Source organism: Dipteris shenzhenensis, chromosome 30 (genome assembly GCF_047967505.1).
Source record: "Dipteris shenzhenensis isolate YYH24624 ecotype China chromosome 30, Dip_SZ_1.0, whole genome shotgun sequence".
NCBI classification, from domain to species: domain Eukaryota; kingdom Viridiplantae; phylum Streptophyta; class Polypodiopsida; order Gleicheniales; family Dipteridaceae; genus Dipteris; species Dipteris shenzhenensis.
In genome coordinates, this window is record NC_141625.1 from 2,900,001 (window position 1) to 2,923,293 (window position 23,293).

Consider the following 23,293-nt stretch of genomic DNA (forward strand, 5'->3'; position numbering starts at 1 on the left):
GGCAAACCATCCACGAAAAAACCTAACAAGGTTACAGGATCCATTTTGGTGGCCCTGGTTTGCAGATCCCTAAATCTCTGAAGATAAACTTCAAAAGTTAAATTCAATTTTGACATATCGAGGGCTTTGAGCTTGCCGACGATATCATAGTCATCTTCCTTCTTCAGGAACTCCTTCCTGAAGATACCCTCAAATTCTGTCCAAGTGTCAGGCTTAGGCTGGAGTTCTTTCCACCAAAGCAAGGCTTTACCTGACATAAACCCTGCTGCTAGCTGAATCTTTTTCTCGTCTGGATAGGGGTGAAATTGGAAGTGAACTTGCCACTTGTGCAGCCAAGTGTCAACCACCTCCTTTGTTCTTGATTTCTGGTCACCTGGAAAGGGATCCGGAGTGATATTCGGGCCTAGCACGGAGGCCATGGCATCCACATGCGTGAGTGCCTGAACCGTGCTAGCCAGAAGAGTCAAGGTAGCTTGTATCCCTTGGAGTTGCTGTGTCAACCCCGACTGATTAGCGTTGACCTGCTCAAATTTACCATCTAGAGCAGTCGTGAACTCACTGAAGGCTTTCTTAGTGATCAGGTCGTCATAGAGACCCTGATCATCCTCCCCCACTGGAGTGTAATCTAATTCCTGCTCTCCCATAGTGAACTCGGGATTCGGAGCATCAGACATGGCTGAATATTAACTCGATTACAGGCTGAGAGAAATAAATAACTGAAACGGAGCACGGAGGGAGATGGAGTAGAAGAAAACCGTCCCAGATAAATCTGACAGAAAGGATGCTGAAATCTGGAAGACCACGAACCCTGGTGCCTCCCCGAATCTGCAACCGGATGCGCAGTCAATGGTGGAGGCTGTACGGACTGCTGACGTGGCCTGTACGGCTGCTGACGCAGTCCGTATGGTGGCTGTAGGTGCAGGCGCAGCTGCTGTACGGAGCAGCTGCAGGTACCGCAGGTGACAGTACAGTCCGTACAGGCTGTACGGCTGTAGCTGCAGCTGTACGGGCTGGTACTGGAGCCTTGGGAGCAGCGCTGGGCTGACGCAGGCAGGGGCTGCAGCAGAGGAGCTGGTCGAAACTGGACGCTGCTGAAGGGCGAGGCGGGCTGGCTCAGATCTCAAGGTAAGATCTCGAAACTGGGGCTGCTTGTGGGTTGCCTAGCACCCAGCCCCCACCTATATAGGGTGCAGGGCGGCCTAATTTGGAAGCTAGGCTTCCAAAGAAGGCTGAGCCCCTCCAGCTTTGGAGGGGTGCTTTTACGAAAAAAGCACCTGAGCCCCTCCAACTTTGGAGGGGTGCTTTTTTCGCAAAAAAGCACCTTCCTCCTGCCCTTCTTCCTGCGCAGGCTGCACGCAGCCCTAGGCGCAGGCTGTTCGCAGCCTGTTGCGCAGGCTGTGGTCAGCCTGTTGCGCAGGCTGTCCTGCCCCTACAGCCTCGCCTAACTGCGTCCTTTCTACTCCCCGCATACTCTACTCCCAGGCTGTCAATTTCCTGCCCTACTCTCCTTCCTTTCTGCTCTCCTTCTCCTCCCTCAGACTTCTCTCTGTAGCCTTCAGAATTTTCGATTCAATTTCACTCCTCTTCTTCCTCCTTTTCCAGATATTTCCTCACCCCTTCTACCCCAGGTAGACAGCAAAAACGCAGCAGGAAATCTCGAATTTTAGGGCATACCTGGAAGAGAAATCCGTCAAATTTCTCGCATCAGAAGTTCCTACCTCAGGAGCTGGCTCTGATACCAACTGACACGTCCCAGCACTCCTGAAACCCCTGATCTGCAAAATAACCACACACAACATCAGAACTGAGCAGGCTGCTCACCACCCAACCGTGACATCTACGGGATGTGATCCCGAATCAGAAGATGTCCCCCCCGAGCCACGAGCTGAGCTACCGGCACGAACTCCCAATCAGATCCAAACCAGCCTGGTGTCCCATACCACCAGGTGGCGCTGTGAAGCCCTGGATCTGCCACTGGGCCTTGGGCTACGCTAAGATGCAGGCGCGCGTCCGCGACACAATCCAGGATCAGACCTAGCACCTGGGAACGAGACTTGCTCCCAACTGCACTCTGAGAACTGAACCCCCTGGGCCTCTTTTATAGACTCGGGCCCCGGCGCCAAAAATAGCGAAGACCTATAAATAGTTCGTACCCTTGCCACTCAACCCGAGAATCAAGCCTGCCTAGCTCTAAGCCTCCCCAGGCTAACCTGAGCTAGTTCTGTGTAACTAGTACACGTCAGATACCGATCCGTGCACATGACAGTACCGAATCGTTAAATTAAACTCCTGCATGAGCTCTGCCCACCTGAATAAAAACTCTACTTGAGCTTTTCGGATTTCCATCACGGAAACCAACGGTCCTTGAGGTATATCTTTCTCACCTCGCAAGACATAAAGCACATCATTCATTTTGAATTGATATACGTGCTTTTTCCAATCAATGGCTGGATTCTTCTTAGAATGCCACGCCATACCCAGGGCTATATCTGCACAACTCTCCCAGATAACCTGGTTAGCCTCATGATAAATTAGCAGAATAGAGGTGCCAAAGGACTCCCAAGTATGTGTAAGATGCGGCCACCGGTGTTAGTAATCCATCTAGGGTGAACTGCTCTCTGTGCATGACTGTCATGGATGTGTTGATGATCATAACCTTGCTTTTACCAGGTTGACCTTCAAATAATGTGTCTGTAGAAAGTATGGATTGCATCTAAGTGCCACTGGAGGCCTACAACTGAGGAGGAGAGTAAGATCACATCGCCTACATAGAGGAGGATCTGAATCAAGGAATTGGTGAGAGGAGCCTATCCCTTGTAGTGTCCCGATGAAGGTCTCAAGCCCGTTGACGTAGAGGCCAAATAGTTGGAAATAGTGGATGGCCCAATAGTGCACATGATCTCCTTTGTCCACCCTGTGGCCATTCGAACCCTGCTTGAGGCACTATCATAAAGTGTCATGATTGCCCAAATGATCTCGTATTCCAGATCCTGCAAGCATTTAGGTGAGCTCTCGGCATTGCATTAAAAGCCATGTGGAAATCCACAAAGTAGCAATATACCCTTGTGTCTCTGTGCTTCGACCTCCTCAATGACGCCTCGGAGTTTAAGGATGTGATGTTGAGTCGCATGAACAATATGAAAGCCTAATCATCTTAAAGTCCCCCGATCTTTGCAAACTGGCTAACTTCTGTATTGCGAACTGAGGCATAGATCTTGGACATGACATGCCCAACCATAATGGTCTTGTAGTTTTTTGGGCTCATAGGATCCCTTGCTTTCTGAATGGGGGTGTAGGTGTGGGGAAACCCTGTGCAAACCAGTTCGTTGAAAAGCTTTGCCAAGATTGGGGCCATAGTACTTCGTACATATGCAATGTATTCAGTACATAGTCCCTTGCAATTTTTGGCTCGGCAGCTATATAGCATCAAAGTTGCATCTTTGATGTCACTGGAGTGGGGTAGCTGTGAGAGGTCAGGTGGTGGCTGGTGGGGAATCTCATATAGTGTGCATGCATAAGAGTGCCAGAGTCAGATAAAATTTCAAAAACATAGGAGAGGAGAGTGAAAAACCCAATAACCATTTGTAGAGATTTCTACGATTGGCAGAGCTAGTGGTGTCAATGAGAGGAGAGGGGACTTGTCACTTGAGTTTTTTAGAATTTCTTGGACTCGTTACTAAATATGATATTTATCAACTCGTCCTCGTTCTACCGAACGAAAGCTTGGTTCTTCCAACAGACCAAGCGACAATACTCATGTATCGTCTCCACCTCGCTCGAAAGATGATGCTTAGTTTCAAATCTGAGTTGACGGCATAATGCTTTGCACTCATCATCGTACTAGCTGTTGCAGGGCACTGAGCCAATGGGCAGCTGGTGAGTGGAACGGGTGGTACGTGCAAAATTGTGCAGGGCAGCCTCATGAAGGGAGCAAGTGATTAGATTGGCTCAGTCTTCCAGGAGTGGAATGTCCTCAAGATCTATGAGGTGGAAAGATGTGCGGAGTACTTGGGGGAGAGGCTATGATCGACGGACATCACCCCTAGAGGTCCGAGGCATTATATATTAGGCAGGTGTCTTGTATGCATAATTGTGATTCCTATTCATTGATTGCATCATACTTCCCTTGCACCCTGCGTGTGTCAATAACTCTCTAGCATTGAGGGAGTATTTGGCATTGAGTGATAATCTTTATTTATCAGTGCCTTCAGATTCACCAACTCTATCCATTTCCCTTGTTGCAGTTTTTAATTCATGTGGATCAGGAGTTCTTAGGGTGAAGCGCTTGCTTTGTTGTGTTCCATGCTCTCCCTGTAAGTCATCGATGCATTAGCATCTTTAGCTTTCTTTTATTTTGTCCATGTGGAGGAATTTCTCATACAAGGCTTCTGGGAGCTACAGGAGCAGGTTATGCCACCCAGACAGGGGTGGGGGCAGTGCAGATCAGAGTTAGGCACACAGAATGGACCAGTAGACAGCAACATTGCAGGGCCAGGCCAGTCTATAGGCTGAAGCTGGTCAGGTAGATTTCTAGGGACTCTAGCCCATACAAGGGCCCCCATAAGGGGCATTCATAATTCCAGATTGCGAAGCCACCAGTGCCTCAACCTTGGGCTGCCAGCACCGCCAGCAGGGAGGTCCAGAACTACAGGAAAAGGTCTTTCATCCCTTCAGTTACAAGTAGTCACTAAATCTGGGTTTCTTTTCAAGTGCAAGGGGTCTCCAATAATTGTGTTGAAAGTGTTTTGACAAGTTTAATGCTCACCAGAGGCCTTGCCTCTCGTTACATTATCAATCAGATGCTTCAATGCCCTAGGTGTTAGCAGTGTTTTGCAGGGAGCTCGATTACAGAGTCCTGATGATTGTATCAACCAAAAGCTCATCTCTAAACCACAAGCTTCCAGTTTTCTTTTGTAGCATATTAAAGGCCACGATATTGATTTCCTGCTCTGCAATTTGGAGGAGAACGAACATAAACATAGTAGCTTCACTGAGATGTTGGCTATTGCTTTTGGCTCACCCTAGGCACCTTCTTCTCTAAAAGTGGGCCCAGCTTGTTTCTCAACCACAAAATCTGGTGGCTTGCTCTAAAAGTGGGCCCAACTTGTTTCTCAACCGAAAAAGCTGGTGGCTTGCTTGCCAATGTATTGTTGTTGAAGATGCTCGTTGTTTCAGTTGATTTGGAAATGACCATCCCAGCATGGGGAAGTGAATGCTCCAATACAGCAATACTGAGCTGGATATCACTCTCTGATATCAAGAAGTTATCTTTATCTGATATCACTCTCTTTCTAAATAAGCATAAATTGCATGATTGACTTACTACGTAACGTACAGCTGGAGAATGTAGGGTCTTGCTCCAGAAAATGCTAGCTCAACCCATGCGTGAAATTGCTAGTTCAACCCATGCGTGAAATTGCTAGTTCAACCCATGCGTGTGTCATGGATGACCACTCCATATGCAGGCGCTCCAAAATATATGTGGCCTGCTGGGTGGATCAAATAGCAAGATGGAGGTAAAGGTCCCAAGAAATTTAAGCCTCACGAGAGGATGAGCGATGTGAGCGGTTACTGCCACACTTCCTCATCGGACTACATGATCGAGGCTTCATGACCATCTTTAACGCTGAATCCCACATCATTTGAGTTGTGCAGACAGACTGTTGTGCTGTTAGATGACATCTTTTAACACTGAATCCCACATCATTTGAGTTGTGCACACAGACCGCTGTGCTCGTAGATGACAACACAAAAGAAAAGTCCCAAATGGAAGACACGTGTGGCTGCATACAATGTGTCCCACACTAATAAAACCGTTGGTCCAGGTGAAGCCAAGGAATCAAATCCACTCACCAAGGGCGTAAATATAGATAAGGTGGCTGCCGACCTTTTGAATTGGGTGAGCCTACAACTTACAGGGGGATTGACGAGGAAGGACCAAGCAACCCTCATCTATTTCCTAGACGAGACAATGTATACTGTAGTATTTACACAGGCAACCATCCAACTAATGAGTTCCCTTGCCTTAGGGCTAAGCCGACACTCTATTGTGCCCATTGCGCCCGATGGGAAAACCATGACACATCTCAGTGCTGCTACCCTAAGGTCCATCAATATACCAACAAAGGTAGGCCTTGACCTTGCCCGCATCACCAAATCCATCAACTAACCATTCAACGAGCCCCTTCCACTAACCAAGGGAAATAGACTCGAAACCTCCCATTGTCTCCCCCTATGCTAGGCCGTCAACCCCTATTGTCTCGGATTACCCCTATGAACCAAGTGATCATTGAGAAGCCACCTACTGAGTGGGAGGAACTAGTTCACGCTCCTTCAACAAGTGGTGCCTGGGGTCCCCCATACTAGTCTGGCCACATAAGCCATTACATCATGCCGAACATGTTAGAAATGACCCAACAGAGGGTACGCACACCGGAAGACTGGTAGTAATGCCTAGGAGCTCACACAGTGTGCGTATGGGGTGTGGAATCACAAACTTCTTAACTTATGTGCATAAAATAGATGTGCAGACTCATTAATAGACAATGAACTAGCCAGATAGAGAAACCACCAAAATAATATATTTCCGTCCAAAGCTATGGACACAATACAAAAGAGATAGATCCAGAGTCCCACCAATGGTGTGGTCCTCTAATCTTACCACAAGGTCTTTCTCCTATCTGCCAGTTATCTCTAGACTCAGCCCGCGTGCTCCACCTAGATCGTCTGTAGACTCTCTGTCCAGTGTGTTCTTCTCCACCTTACTGCCTGTGAATCAGCCTAGGTGGGCAGCTCCTGCCAAGCTTTGTCCGTAGCACACAGGTCCCCTTGGTCCTCCTGAATGTAGGCCCGAAGATAGCTGTTCCATTGCTCCAACCTGCTTGTGAATGGCTGCTCCAGAAGGTATGATGATCACAACACGTTGCTGCCCTAGAAGACAGCCAAGGTCCAGCCTCTAGGGAACTCACTCTGCAGCACACCTTCCAATCTCCTTCACCCCCAGTGTGAGGCCCAAGGGAGTGGCTTCTGGCTCCTCCTGTCTGCTCCTGAACTTGCTAGATAGTTGGATATGAAATGAGGCCCAAGGCCTCTCCTTTTATAGGCCCTCAAGGGCCCCTTGAAGTAACCGACTGGTAGCCCCTTAGTGGCCGACCAGTCTGCTCAAAGTCGACCCATTGTGTAGACACCTGTTGCAGGTCTTACCCTGTCCATATACCTTGCCAAGGACCCCGTCATGCAAGCGCCTCTTCTTCTGGATCACCACGCAATCATGCTCCTCATCAGATCCTTTCTGCCAGGGCAGATCCAAGACTTCCTATCTCCGCCATCTCCCTTTCAGAAAGGTGTCTTCTGATGTAGCCATGCTGATGTCTCCAGGTAATTCACTCTTTGTTGTCTGACTAGCACTCACATGGCAGCTAGGATGTTGCCCATGTGGCACTCCCTCAAACCCTAGGTGCCCCCCCCCCATGCTCTCCTCCTATGGGGGCTTACAAATGGGGAGGTGACCTTTCCAACACCCCCTCTCACCGACACATCTCGGCCCAATGCCAACATGTCGATGACGATGTTCTCTTCCTAGCTTTCCATTCCATCCAGTGGCTCCTACTCCACCAGGTATGGTTCCACTCTCGCACACCATCCTGGTACACAAGTCCATCTCTGGTAGCACCTCTTGGCACCACCTCCTTTAGTCACGTTCCCGCCTTCGAACTCGAGCAACCCTGCCTCTACGATCTTCCAATTGTCCCCCTCATAATGAGTGAATAACCTGGAGTCTTCCAGGCACCATGCTCTGAGGGTCTGTTTCAACCCGTCCTTCCTTTGGCAAGGTCTACAGCAAAAGTACATTTTCAGATCATTTGGACCGCGAATTTTAAATGCACCTGATTGAACTTGAGTCACCCTCCTTCTCAAGGGCACAATCCTCTAGTCGTGGAAGTCGATTCCCAAGAGCTTCTGAATCAAGGTCATCCTTCAGCAAGGTCCCTGCTTTTAGGCTCCCACACCTGTGAGCCTCCTACTTGGGCTTTGATACCATGTTAGAAATGACCCAACAGAGGGTACGCATAGCGGAAGACTGATAGTAATGCCCAGGAGCTCACACAGTGTGCGTGTGGGGTGTGGAATCACAAACTTCTTAACTTATGTGCATAAAATAGATGTGCAGACCCATTAATAGACAATGAACTAGCCAGATAGAGAAACCACCAAAATAATATATTTCCGTCCAAAGCTATGGACACAATACAAAAGAGATAGATCTAGAGTCCCACCAATGGTGTGGTCCTCTTATCTTACCACAAGGTCTTTCTCCTATCTGCCAGTTATCTCTAGACTCGAGCTCGCGTGCTCCACCTGGAGCGTCTGTAGACTTTTTGTCCAGTGTGTTCTTCTCCACCTTACTGCCTATGAATCAGCCTAGGTGGGCAGCCCCTGCCGAGCTTTGTCAGCAGCACACAGGTCCCCTTGGTCCTCTTGAATGTAGGCCCGAAGATAGTTGTTCCACTGCTCCAACCTGCCTGTGAATGGATGCTCCAGAAGGTATGATGATCACAACACCTTGCTGCCTTAGAAGACAGCCATGGTCCAGCCTCTAGGGAACTCAGTCTGCAGCACACCTTCCAATCTCCTTCACCCCTAGTGTGAGGCCCAAGGGAGTGGCTTCTGGGTCCTCCTGTCTGCTCCTGAACTTGCTGGATAGTTGGATATGAGATGAGGCCCAAGGCCTGTGCTCTTATAGGCCCTCAAAGGCCTCTTGAAGTAATCGACTGGCAGTCCCCTAGTGGCCGACCAGTCTGGTCAAAATTGACCCATTGTGGGGTCCACTGGTCGACCCAGCAGCCCTCCCCATGGGCACACAAAACTAGGCCCCTTTAGGGCCATTTGTAGGGTTGACCTGCCATGTGGCATTGTGCCACTGGCCGGGCCCTATTGCCCTAGATTCAGGGCTTGTAGGCCTCACACCTGCCCATAGCCTCTGCCATCCGACCCGCATCTTTCTTCATGTAGGCACCTTCCTGCTGCAGCATCGTTTATACCAGCCTAGTACAGCCACGTCTGCATTCTGTACCTTCTCTGTACTGAAGCGCCATCTATTGTTGCTGCTGAAGACACCTGTTGCAGGTCTTTACCCTATCCATATACCTTGTGAAGGACCCCGTCATGCAAGTGCCTCTTCTTCTGGAACATCACGCAATCATGCTCCTCATCAGATCCTTTCTGCCAGGGCAGATCCAAGACTTCTTGTCTCCGCCATCTCCCTTTCACAAAGGTGTCTTCTGACGCAGCCATGCTGATGTCTCTAGGTAATTCACTCTTTGTTGTTTGAGTAGCACCCACATGGCAGTTAGGATGTTGCCCATGTGGCACTCCCTCAAACCCTAGGTGCACCCCCCCCATGCTCTCCTCATATGGGGGCTTACAGATGGGGAGGTGACCTTTCCAACACCCCCTCTCACCGACACATCTCGGCCCAATGCCAACACGTCGATGACCATGTTCTCTTCCTGGCTTTCCATTCCATCCAGTGGCTCCTGCTCCACCAGGTTTGGTATCGCTTCCGCACACCATCCTAGTACATAGGTCCATCTCTGGTAGCACCTCCTGGCACCACCTCCTTCAGTCACGTTCCCACCTTCGAACTCGAGCAACCCTGCCTCTACGATCTTCCAATTGTCCCCCTCATAATGAGTGAACAACCTGGAGTCTTTCAAGCACCATGCTCTGAGGGTCTGTTTCAACCCGTCCTTCCTTTGGCAAGGTTTGCAACAAAAGTACATCTCCAGATAACCTGGACCGCGAACTTTAAACACACCTGACTGAACCTGAGTCACCCTCCTTCTCGCAAGGGCACAATCCTCCAGTCGTGGAAGTCGATTCCCAAGAGCTTCTGAATCAAGGTCGTCCTTTAGTAAGGTCCACCTCGAGCGTCTGTAGACTTTCTGTCCAGTGTGTTCTTCTCCACCTTACTGCCTATGAATCAGCCTAGGTGGGTAGCCCGTGCCAAGCTTTGTCTGCAGCACACAGGTCCCCTTGGTCCTCCTGAATGTAGGCCCGAAGATAGCTGTTCCATTGCTCCAACCTGCTTGTGAATGGTTGCTCCAGAAGGTATGATGATCACAACACCTTGCTGCCCTAGAAGACAGCCAAGGTCCAGCCTCTAGGAAACTCAGTCTACAGTAGATCTTCCAATCTTCTTTACCCCCAGTGTGAGGCCCAAGGGAGTGGCTTCTCTGTTCCTGTCTACACCTGAACTTGCTAGATAGTTGGATATGAAATGAGGCCCAAGGCCTCTGCTTTTATAGGCCCTCAAGGGCCCCTTGAAGTAACCGACTGGTAGCCCCTTAGTGGCCGACCAGTCTGCTCAAAATCGACCCATTGTGGGGTCCACTGTCCGACCCAACAGCCCTTCCCATGGGCACACAAAACTAGGCCCCTTTAGGGCCATTTGCAGGGCTGACCTACCACGTGGCATTGCGCCATTGGCCAGGGCTCTACTGCCCTAGATTCAGGGCCTTTTACAAGCCTCACACCTGCCCATAGCCTCTGCCATCTGCCCTGCATCTTTCTTCATGCAGGCGCTTTCCTACTGCAGCATCGTTGCCTCTTGTCAGGCATATACCAGCCCAATACAGCCACGTATGCATTTCGTACCTTCTTCGTACTGAAGCGCCGTCTGTCCTTGTTGTTGTAGACACTTGTTGCAGGTCTTTACCCTGTCCATATACCTTGCCAAGGACCCTGTCATGCAAGCACCTCTTCTTCTGGATCACCACGCAATCATGCTGATCAAATCCTTTCTGCCAGGGCAGATCCAAGACTTCCTGTCTCCACCATCTCTCTTTCACAAAGGTGTCTTCTGACGCAGCCATGCTGATGTCTCCAGGTAATTCATGTAAGAAAATACGTCTCTGCTCAACAGATAGCAGGATCTTATACGCAAGAGAAAAGCAGATAGCATGGAGAATCAAAAATTTGATTACTATAGAACTGATACAATAGATGGCGCTGCCTCCCAACCATGCGCTCCTGTGAAAGAAGCTTTGATAGCATGCTGGAAACAGTAGAGGACGGAGGCTGGATGCTAAGGAATCAGGGTTGTTGTAGCCAGTGATGAAATGGGCTTCACGGGCTTGCTCTTATATAGCCACCAGTCATAGTCGGTTAGACCCAATTGGGTGATCGACCTAGTCCGCCCAAAACAGCCGACTGGGGATCGGTCCCGAAATAGGCCACCGACCACACGATAGAACCGGTGCACAAAATAGAGCCATCCAGGATTATCTGGGGCTCCAAATAGGCCCCGTAACCCGAGAGTGGGTTGCCCCGAGAAATGCTCCATCTACCTTCTGTGCGGTTAGTCATGGGTGCCTTCCCGCACTTGCATATAGCCTAGTTGGCAGTGTGCCAACTCTGTCCAGCCATCAGGCCACACATGGCCCCCATCTGGTGTCAAAACGAGGACCTACCGGATAACCGAGCTACTCAAATGCCTTCTCCTCATATGGGGGGCTTACAAGTAGAGTTAGCTGGTTCCCGCGTAGTTACACGAGAGTGGAGCATTGATATCTAACAATTCACTCTTTGTTGTCTGACTAGCACCCACATGGCAGCCATGATGCTGCCCATGTGGCACTCCCTCAAACCCTAGGTACACCCCTCCCATGCTCTCCTCATATGGGGACTTACAGATGGGGAGGTGACCTTTCTAATAGGACGAACAATACATCCTAGTGTATCAAATGGCTCTTGCCAAACAAAGAGCCCAGGTATGAATACCTAACGCACAAACTAGTTATACATTGTTATACATGTCAAGGACCACACCGAGCTAGTGAGTGTCCTTATAAGGTGCCATCCAATCAACTAGTGGCTTGCTTTAAACACCAAGGACCTCACTTCTTAAGGGACTTCCCTTATAAGGATGATCAACCCATGCCCGCAATAACCATCACTAACACAAATGCTCTGTTGTGTTTTGGTTGTGAGGTGGACCATCTTTACAAGGGTTGTCCAATGCGAAGAACCCCTAGAACGGACATAGATCCGAAGACTGACCAAGTTTCTTTGGTGTCCTTAAACGTTATTGCTAGGGCCTAGGCTAGAGCGATAAACAAGGAATTCCATCAGCAGGCCAAGAAGAATAAGACGGCTACAACCAAACGCAGGGATACAAGCCTACGAATGATGTTAAAATAGGAAGAGGATCAGACAGAGTGATTATCCAAAGCGGATCCGATGAGGATACAACAATTGTGTCCACTTTCTCATCTTCAGGGCACATCTATCGCTTCAAAACCCAACCAACCCATGGCATAAGGGCAAAGACAATGCAAAAGGTGTGCAAACTGACAAGCAAAACCTGTGCAAAACCCAACCCTTAAGGGTAAAGGTGAATACCTCGATCCTGCTATATATAAAAAGCGCCTTGTTGAGGCACAACAATTGGTAAGGGACTGGCAAGAGTGAGCAATGGCTCTAGACTAGCAAGGGCACAGATACAATCCATCCGAACTACCAAGCCCTTAATAGATCCCCTAAAGCCACAATTTGTAGGTCGAGAGCCAATTACCCAACCTCGAGATGTGATTGGCTTAGGTGTATTCTTGTCTAGCGAGGTAAAAATGCCTATTGAAACCGTATTGAGAGGGAATCACATCCTTTGGAGAGCTCTCTCCAATTGGATGAATGGACAAAGGGTCACCCTCGAGGAGGTGCCCACCGAGGTAGTAGAAGCCCCCATGGAGGAGATGAATCTTCTCAAGATAACGGTGAATAAGCTAGGCTTGTACTTTGAAAGTGACATGACCAATGTTGTACTCTCGATCATCTACTAGAACAAGGGTGCCACGACAATCCTAGATGGAGGTGCAGGGGTGAGCTTAGTCACCAAACAGTGCTGGGCCAAGTGGGGATGGCTCGAGATGGAGAGTACTACCAATCTGGTAGTCAAGCTAGCTGATGGAGCGACCGCCCAACCAGTGGGAGTGATGAGGGACATTAAGATCAAGACCTTCAAACTCATCTCCTATTATGGTTCCTCGTTATGGATTTTCTTGATCAATCGGATCGTTATGATATTATATTAGGAAGGCCCTTTGAGCGCACGGCAGGATTAATGGTCCTCTAAACAAATCTATCTACGCAAAGATGATCAAATCATGAGGGTCACACCTTCAGACTTGGAAGGCCCACCCCATGATCGATATCCTATTCTCAATTGAGTTCGACACTACACAATGGACTACCTCCGTAAATGTGTTCCAAGCCTACAATGGGAAGGATACAAGAGAGGACCGATGAACACCGGTATGCCCCGTTGCCAAAGCCTAAGTTCTCCCATAATTGGATTTACATCCTTGTGACCATAGACGCGGTCGAGAAGTCAAGGACACAAATGATGACATATGACTCTAAGGTGCTGGAGACTATTGTCCCATTGAATATGATTGATATCTTAAGGGCACCTGAAGAAAGAAATGGGATAAGGAAAGTCGAGACCGACCTCCATTGGTTGAGGCATGTTGGTGCTGTCACGATGCACCACGAATTCCCCTTCATAAAGGTCCCATTAGGGTCCCTAAAGGCAGAGGAAGCCCCTCCACTAAAGGCTAAGGTCCCCCCAGAAGTTAATCCCTCAAGGTCCTGAGGGCCAAAAAATAATAAGACTTCTCCTAAGGAGAAGCAACGAGATCGAACATACAAAATAATGGTGTCCCCCATTGTCATTGTTTAAAAAAGAAATGACGAAATTCGAGTATGTGTCAATCTAAAAAAGATCGATGCTACTACACATAAGGACTATTATCTGTTGCCCTTCACAGAGCACGTGTGAGAGAGTTGTAGGAATTCTCTGGGTACGACCCGGTATCCATAGCATCGGCGGATCAACATAAGACATCATTTGCCACAAAATGGGGAGTCTACACTTGTAGAGTGATGCTCTTTGGACTCACTAATGGTGCCACCACATTCTAAAAGTTAATGATCACAGCCTTCAAAAGGAGTATTTGAGAGACTTTCTAAATGTGTTCTTGGATGACCTATGCATACATTTTACATGGGATGACTACCTCAGACTTGTTTTTGAGAGATGTCGCCTCTATAGGATTTTCCTCAATCCTCTTAAGTGCCAAATTTGGGTTAAACACATGGTAATCTTAGGCCATGTATCCAAGAATAGGATTTCTACGTATTACAACATGATCAAGATCATCTGGAGCTACTGCCCCTACCAATGCGAAGGGTTTGTAGTGATTTACCGAGCATATAGACTACTATGGTAGACTCATCTATAGCTATGCTGAGATCGCTCGCTCATTATACAAGTTATTGATCATATTCAACTAGATAGAGGCCTGCCAAACCTCCTACGAGACTCTTAAAATCATCTTAGCTTTTGCCCCTATCTTGCATGCACTAGACTCTAATTTAATATTCTATGTGCATATTAATGCGACCAAATTTACAATAGGTTTTGTGTTGGTGTAGCTAGGAGAGTATAACCTCGACTATTCTATATACTTCACAAGTCACCAACTAAATGATGCAGAAATGAATTGCACGACTACGGAGAGGAAAGGCATCGCAATGGTCTTCATTGTTAAGAAATTCTATCACTACTTCTTGGTAGACAAGGTTGTGTTCTTTGTGGACCACTGCACGCTTCTTTATCTAGTAAACAAGCCTTGCATGACTGGATGCATCACGCGGTGGATGCTCATCCTATTAGAACTTGATTTCCATATGGCGATTTGCACTATATGTCCTAGATTTTCAATAGAGAGCCCGCAACTGGGGTAAACGATGACCTCCTTGATGCCTTGCTATTCCTGGTAAACTTGATACCAGAATGTGCTCAAGAGGTTGGTCATTTCTTGGCCAACAAGTTTTTGTAGGATAGTGCCCTTAACAAAGAGAGGACCCAAAATTTGATCATGGGCGTAGCCCCTGATCAATTAATAGCCAGTCAATTATACCGAATGGGTAAGGACGGTGAGAGGACGACATCATGTGCCACTGTCTGTTTGGACGAATTCATTGAAGTATTGGAAGAAGCTCATTCAGGCATTGCAAGAGGACACTTCACAAGAGAGCTCATAGCTCATAAGGTGCTACAAGCTGGACTATTGTGGCCCACCCTCTTTTTTTTTTTGGCACAGAAAAGAAGTTTATATATTATTTACATAATCAAATTACAATCGCTTGAATCAAAAATATATTCACCAAGAGAGTAACTGCCACAGCCCCACATCTAACATGTCAAGATCTTTGGATCAACTTTCTATACTCATATGTCAAGATATGATTGTAAAATTGAAAGCACATCATCGTTGGATCAATGGCCTATGCATGTCAAATTTTGATACTAAAATTGAAATTAAAGCATGGTTTGGTATGCAAAGGAGCACAAAGTTCTAACGAGTTGTACATTATTTTAACTCACGAAATTATTTCTTCTTATGTTTTGGTGTAAAGTAAACATCTCAAGCGCTTTGGATAAACTGTGTATGCTCATGTGTCAAAGGATAAGAGAGGTAAGTTTGATTCTAAAGATGAAAGTGCATCATGGTTGGGTATGCAAAGGAACATAAAGGACTTAAACGTGTATAATCCTACAACTCACAAAATGTTTACTTTATATGTGGCACTTGATTAGAAGGTAAAGTGAGCAGCATGCCATTATGAATATGATGAATTAAATGGTAAAATAAACCAAAAATTGATGAATATAATGTTGGAGTTTGAAACCAAAAGGTAATTCTTTCCACATAAATTCACCACTTAATCAATTGGAGAAGAAGAACACAATCACACTATGAGAGCGATAGCTGACTGGGTACAATCTCCCCCCCTAGATGAGTGGCTCACGCTTCCTCATCTAGAGTATTTATGATATTCCATAAAAGCACCAAGGAGCCAAAATTGTCCCTCTCATCTGAAAATGAGGGATTTGCTTTACATAGCCATCTTAGGGCCTAAAAATGAATTATGTCCTCCACAAAATATGCTGCTCAAACTTGCAATAATAAAACAAATACAAAATTGGCCCATGGCCATTTATAATGCGCTGTGCGACACCTCGATCAGTACCCTCGCACTAATTCTAATCCTCGCTATGAGTTCCATCACCTGTACTCAAGCCGCCAATTACATTAGTTATTAACAATCGATTGAACGAATCACCGAATCAACCGATCCCAACATAACAGCACTCGAAGCACAATAATCAAGCACAACACCAATAACACTAGTGACATCAGTATTAACATGGAATCACCCACAATACCGACCATCTAGCATGGCAAAACACAAGCTAGTTAGGCATCCCCAACTAACCACACAAAGTATCTACTAGGACCCTCGCCACGTCCGGTGCGCTCTTATGGAGTACTTTGCCATAGTCACACTCGACTAAAAATAATAATGTCTAAAGCAAGATATATCAGAAATATAATTTTCGTAACATCCCTGTTGCTTGAATTGTAACTGACCTCAGTTGCATGTTTGATTATAGGAACTAAGGAGGTATAGAAAAGTTCAAAAAAACCGCTTAGGCATCCACGTCTCTTGGATGGTTCTTAAATTTGAGCAAGTTTTTAGTATAGACATTTCCTTTTCGGGTCGAGGTCTGTTGATGATCAACAATGCATTCGGGTTCTAGAATTTCTTCTTCATCAACAATCAATGGGCCTCTTCATAGATAGGATGAATAGGTAAAGGTCCTTTAAAGGGCTTTAAGAGACTGATATGGAAAGCATTATTTATTTTCCAATTATTAGGTAATTCAAGCCTATAAGCTAGATCATTGATTTTCTAAATCACCTTGAATGGTCCATAAAAACGTGGTGACATCTTGATTACTGGCCATTTCTCAACACTCTTCAATCTTCTTTTCTTAATCCGAAGAAGTACATAATCGCCTTCTTTAAAAAGCATGTTTTTTCGTTTCTTATTGGCTTGTTTTGTGTACTTCTCTTGAGTGATTGCAATGGCTTCTCGAACCTCTTTGAGAATATTTTGATAGTCATGGGTAAATGCATCTGCTGCCTCCACTCTATGGGTCAATCATGTGATAGGAATAGGTAAAACCTTCCCATAGATAATCTCAAAGGGTGCTCTTCCAGTTGCAGAATGAGGAGTATTATTATAAGCAAACTGTAAGAGATGAGTGTATTTATCCTAAGTCTTTGGTTGACTTCCCGCATAAGCTTTTATCATATCCAGAATAGTATTGTTTGTAACCTCAGTTTGTCCATTTGATTCTGGATTTGCAAAACTTCGAATCTCGATCAGACACTATAGTCTTTGGCAAGCCATGATGAACAAAGATATGCTTGATGAATAAATGTGCAGCTTGCTGAGCTATTATAGTCTTCTTGCATGGGATGAAATAAGCTTGCTTACGAAAGCGATCTATTATCGTCCAAATCATATCATTTTGATTCGCTATAGTAGGAAAACCTGTTATGAAATCCATAGATATTTGTTCCCAAGGTTGCGTAGGAATAGGCAAAGGCATAAGCAATCTTGGGGTCTTGCCTTTGTAACTCTTGATCTTCTGACAAGTGATGCATTTGGCTACAAACTTAGCCACATCTTTTCTTATAGTAGGCCAATGAAATTCTCTTGCTATCACTTGTAAAGTGGCAGTCACTCTTGTTAGATATCAATGCTCCACTCTCGTGTAACTACGCAGGAACCAGATAACTCTACTTGTAAGCCCCCCATATGAGGAGAAGGCATTTGAGTAGCTTGGTTATCCGGTAGGTCCTGGTTTGGACACCAAATGGGGGCCATGTGTGGCTGATGGCTGGATGGCTTCAGATAGAGTTGGCACATTACCAACTAGGCTACATGCAAGTGCGGGAAGGCATCCCATGACTGACCGCACTGAGGGTAGACGGAGCATTTCTCGGGGCAGCCCACTCTCGGGTTGCGGGGCCCGTTTGGAGTCCTAGATGATCTCGGATGGCTCTGGGCCGAACGGCAACCATAGGTTAGTTGCTCTATTTTGCACACCGGTTCTATCGTGTGGTCGGTGGCCTATTTTGGGACCGACCCTCAATTGGCCATTTTGGGCCGGTCACCAAATTGGGTCTAACCGACTACGACTGATGGCTATATAAGAGTGAGCCCGTGAAGCCCATTTCATCACTGGCTATAGCAACCCTGATTCCTTAGCATCCAGCCTCTGTCCTCTATTGTTTCCAGCACACCATCAAAGCTCCTCGCACAGGAGTGCACGGTTGGGAGGCAACGCCATCTATTGTATCAGTTTTACAGTAATCAAATTTTTGATTCTCCATACTATCTGCTTTTCTCTCTTGCATACGAGATCTTGTAATCTGTTAAGCACAGACGTTGTATTGTTTTCTTACAACTCCCCTATGTCCCATATATGGTGGTTGGTGCATTTCCTCCATTACAATTTGTCTAAAGGGTCAAGTGATGCATAATTTCTTTTGATAAAAGAGGTATCCATCATTGCATGAATAGTCCAACATAGGATTCCAATTGTTATTTTCTAATTTATTCCATATATCAGAGAAGTCTGGATCCCCTTGATAAGAATTCTTCATACCTTCAAAAGGCTGGATCTCTATAGCAATGATGTGATTAATACTTGGCTTTCTGCTAAGAGCATCAGCAACTACATTTTCCTTTTTAGGTTGATATTGAATCATGGGCTGAAAACTCTGTATAAATGATGCCCACTTAATGTGCCTATCGAATATTAGTAGCTGAGTTAACAAATGCTTGATACTTTGCTGATTGGTTTTGATAAGAAACTCAGCTCCCATCAAATAATGTTTCCACATTCGTAAAGCATGCACAACATCGGTTAATTCTTTATCATATGCTATAATTGCATTCTACTGGTTTTAATTTTTGGCTCTCATATGCTATTGGATGTCCATCTTGCATAAGTGCGGCTCTAATTCCATATCCACTAGCATCGGTTACAACTACAAAGAATGGTCTAGAGAAATCGGGTAATTGCAACACAGGAGCTTGTGTGAGAGCTTCTTTCAAAGCTGTAAAAGATTTATCTTGATGCTCAGTCCATAAGAAATGCTTAGCTTTTCTAAGAAGGTCTGTCAATGGATGTGCAATGTATGCGAAATTCTTGACAATGTTTTTGTAAAAGCTACACAATCCCAAGAATGATCTCAATTCATGTATATCTTGGGGTTTAGGCCATGTGACTATGCACTCAATCTTCTTTGGATCTACTCGAATTCCATCGACGGATACAATGTGACCCAAATACTCTATCTGATCTTGAAAGAAACTGCTCTTTTCAGGATTTATGTACAATCGATTTTCTTTCAAGAGTGAAAAGACTAGCTTTAGATGTTCCTTATGCTCCTCAACATCTTTGTTAAACACTAGAATATCATCGAAAAATACTACCACACAATCTTGGTGTTTAAGAAAGATTCGGTTCATCATTCTACTAAAAGTAGCTGGAGCATTAGTTAGCCCAAAAGGCATAACTAGAAACTCATAATGTCCCATTTGAGTTCTAAAGGCAGTCTTGTATATATCCTCTTCTACCATATGAACTTGATGATAGCTAGATTTGAGATCTATCTTACTGAAGACCTTGGCCCCTTTCAATTTGTCCAAAAGATCATCAATCCTAGGGATTGGATATTTTTTCTTCACTGTGATTTTGTTTAGTGCACGATAGTCTATGCACATTCGATATGTTCCATTTTTCTTTTTGACTAATAAGACAGTTGCTCCATAAGAAGAACTACTGGGTCTTATCAATCCTCTCTCTATCAGTTCCTCCACTTGCTTTTTTATTTCCTTTTGCTCTAGCTGGTTGACTCTATAAGAAGCTTTACAAGGTGGAGTATTGCTCGGTAGGATTTCTATCCTATGATCTTCAGGTCGAGAATATGGTAGTCCAGGCGATAAATCCTCTAAGAAACAATCAAAAAATTGAGAAGGAAATTTTTGGTGCATAGGCTTAGTGTTTGGCTGAGTAGCCATTACCGTATTCACCAAAATAAGATATGTCTTCTCACGTTTTCTAATTGCTATTTTGGCTTGTGTGTGGTTGAGTAAAGGACTGCTGACCTCAGATTTCATTGAGCTTTTCAAACATATTTCTTGTCTGTCCTTCTCAATCCAAATAGACATGGTAGATAATGTGGCAGTTAGTGACATGGCTATGCTGACATGGCTATGTTGATGTGGCAGTACTGATGTGGCAACTGAGGTGTGCTAAACTAGAGTGATGATGTGGATGGATAGGGTGCCATGTGGGACTTCTTTTACCACCCCTTCTTGTGTGGTGACCTTGAGACAAGGTCTATAATGTGTCAATACATGGAGAAGCCGAAATCTTCAAGATTTCGACGGAATCTCAGGGATTTCATCTTCTTCTCCGTTTGGTTCTGTTGAGCCCATTCTACTGGTGCAGCTCTATGTGAGTTGTGGAAGTCGTTCGTTTGGAGCATTAGCATCGTAGCTGGCCATGGGGCATCGTCAGAGAGCGTTGTGACTTGGAGAAGCCCGTGAGCCTTTTCGATGGCTGAGCGGATGGTTGACTGTCATCCACGTTGGAGCAGCCATAGAGATCGGCGAGCCGTTATAAAGGCTAAGCCGTAGAGATCGGTGAGCCGCTATGAAGGTTGAGCCTTTGAGGCTTGATGATTACTGCTGCCGAGCATTTTGGTCGGTGATAGCACTGTGCAGTTGCGGCTTAGCTACTCATCCATGACACCATCTGAGAGTAGCTGCTCAGTTGTTGTTGGAGCCGTGAGGACTTTGCAGTTATAGATGGCATCTGGAGCAGTCGCTACTGGTGTTTTATGAGCTAGGAGTCGGGCTTGCTTAGTGGCTTGGGAGCTGCTAACGGAGCGACTAGTCGAAGCTACAGACTGCTTGAGAGGGTGTGGAATATTTGGCGATGTAGAGAGCTATAGCATTGGATCAGTCATGTGGTTGAAGATTATGGCGCCACAGAGAATGGCTGGCTGGGCCGCCTTGCACAAGTGAGGTGACTGCTTGCTGGAGGCTACCCGTCGTTAGTTTGGCACTGGAGAGGATGTAAGTGATGACTGATGCAAACTTTCCCATGTAATCATCAAGTGTCAACTTTCCTTTTCATGCCTCATCGAGAGTTGGTTGCGAGTGAGCTAGTTGCAGAGCCGAGTGCTAGCTGTGGAGCTAGAGGAGCGGTTGAACGCTTAAATGCCTACGGACTGACAATGGTGGAGAGTATCTCTCTCATGACTTTCAGCATTTTTGTGATACACGTGGGATTAAGAGGGAGCTCAAATCCCCTCATACTCTAGAGCAAAATCTAGTTGCAGAAAAGATGAACCGTACCATTCAAGAAAGGTTGGAATGCATGCTTTCCAATGCAAGTCTTTCTGGTGGTTTTTGGGCTGAGGCAATGAAGACTGCAATGCATGTGATCAATAGATCACCTAGTAAGAGTTTGGATGGTGGTATTCCTGAAGAGGCATGAGTGGCAAGAAGCCCTCTTACTCTCATTTGCGTATATTTAGGTGTGAGGCATATGAACATGTGCCAAAAGAGCTTCGAAAGAAGCTAGATCCTAAGTCTAGGAAATGCATCTTTTTGGGTTATGGGAAAGTGGAGAGATGGGCTATTGTCTCTGGGATCGAGAAGCAAAGAAGATCATACGCAGCCATGATGTAGTCTTCAATGAGAAGAAGATGCATAAGTCACCCATGAGGGATGTGGAAATGAGGAGAATCACTTTCCAGGATGTGAATCCACCTGCATATGTTGATAGACAGCAAGCTGTCCATGCACCAAATGTGCAAGAAATGGTACCACCAAGTACTCCCACAAGTATACAATCAAGAGTAGATGATGGATCATCTATTGGTGGAAATGATGAGCCAAATGTGGCTGATATGCAAGTGGGATAGCAAGCTGAAATGCCCTTGAGAAGATCATCTAGAGTGTCTAGACCGCCTGATAAGTTTGTTCCAAGGGTAGACTATGTGATGCTTACTGATTGCGGGGAGCCTTCTTGCTATAGAGAGGCTATGATGCATGAGGATCAACGCAAGTGGGAGTATGCTATGCAATCAGAGATGAGTTCACTTATGAAGAATAAGACTTGGGACTTGGTTTCTTTGCCACATGGAAAGAAAGCATTGCCATGTAAATGGGTCTACAAGATGAAGGTCACAGGTGATGATGTGCCTAGGTACAAGGCCCATTTGGTTGCTAAAGGGTTCAAGCAAGAGAAGGGTGTGGACTTTGATGAGATATTCTCTCCGGTTGTGAAGATGACCACACTTAGATGCATGCTTGGACTAGAGGCAGTAGAGGATATGGAGCTTATGTAGATGGATGTCAAGACAGCTTTCTTGCATGGGGATTTGCATGAGGAAATTTACATGGTGCAGCCGGAAGGCTTTGAAGAAAAGGGCAAAGAGCATTTAGTTTGCAAGCTGAAGAAGAGTCTCTATGGTCTTAAGCAAGCGCCTAGAGAATGGTATCAGAAGTTTGATGCTTTCATTCAGTCCCAGGGTTTTAGAAGGAGTGAAATTGATCACTGCCTCTACACTAAAAGGGCTAAGGATAATAGCCTAATAATCTTGGCACTATATGTGGATGATATGCTATTGGCTAGCAAGAATACTTATGAGCTAGATGCATTAAAGGCCAAGTTGCATGAGGCCTTTGATATGAAGGACTTGGGACTTGCAGGTCATATTCTTGGTATGCACATCATGCATGATTGGAGTAGGAAACTCCTTTGGCTTTCACAAAAAGAGAATGTTACAAAAGTATTGCAGCATTTCAATATGGAGGGGGGGAAGGCAGTGAGTACTCCATTGCCTCCATATGTGAAATTGAGTCATATAGATAGTCCCAAATCAGATGAGGAAAGGGCCATGATGGCCAAGGTTCCTTATGCATCAGTGGTTGGAAGTCTTATTTATGCTATGATAGCTATTAGACCAGACATTGCATTTGCAATGGGAGTTGTTAGTCGGTATATGGCTAATCCAGGAAAGAGGCATTGGGGGGCAGTTAACTGCATCATGAAGTATATGAAGGGTACCAAGGAGATGTGCATTTGCTTTGGTAAAGGAGACATGCGTGTACTTGGGTACATAGATTCAGACTATGCAGGGCATGTGGATAGTAGGAGATCCACTTCTGGTTATGTGTTCACCTTTGCAGGTGGTGCAGTGTCATGGATGTCTCGCGCACAGAAGTGCATTGCTTTGTCTACCACAGAGGCTGAGTATGTTGCAGCCACAGAGGGTTGCAAGGAGGCTAT

The 23,293-nt window shown here is 45.9% G+C and overlaps 1 protein-coding gene across 1 annotated transcript in view; it reads left to right on the forward strand.

The window, feature by feature from the left end:
• Positions 1-23,293, forward strand: part of LOC147881607 (uncharacterized) — a 73,580-nt gene that overhangs the window by 22,165 nt on the left and 28,122 nt on the right. The gene's annotated exons all lie outside the window — the stretch shown is intronic.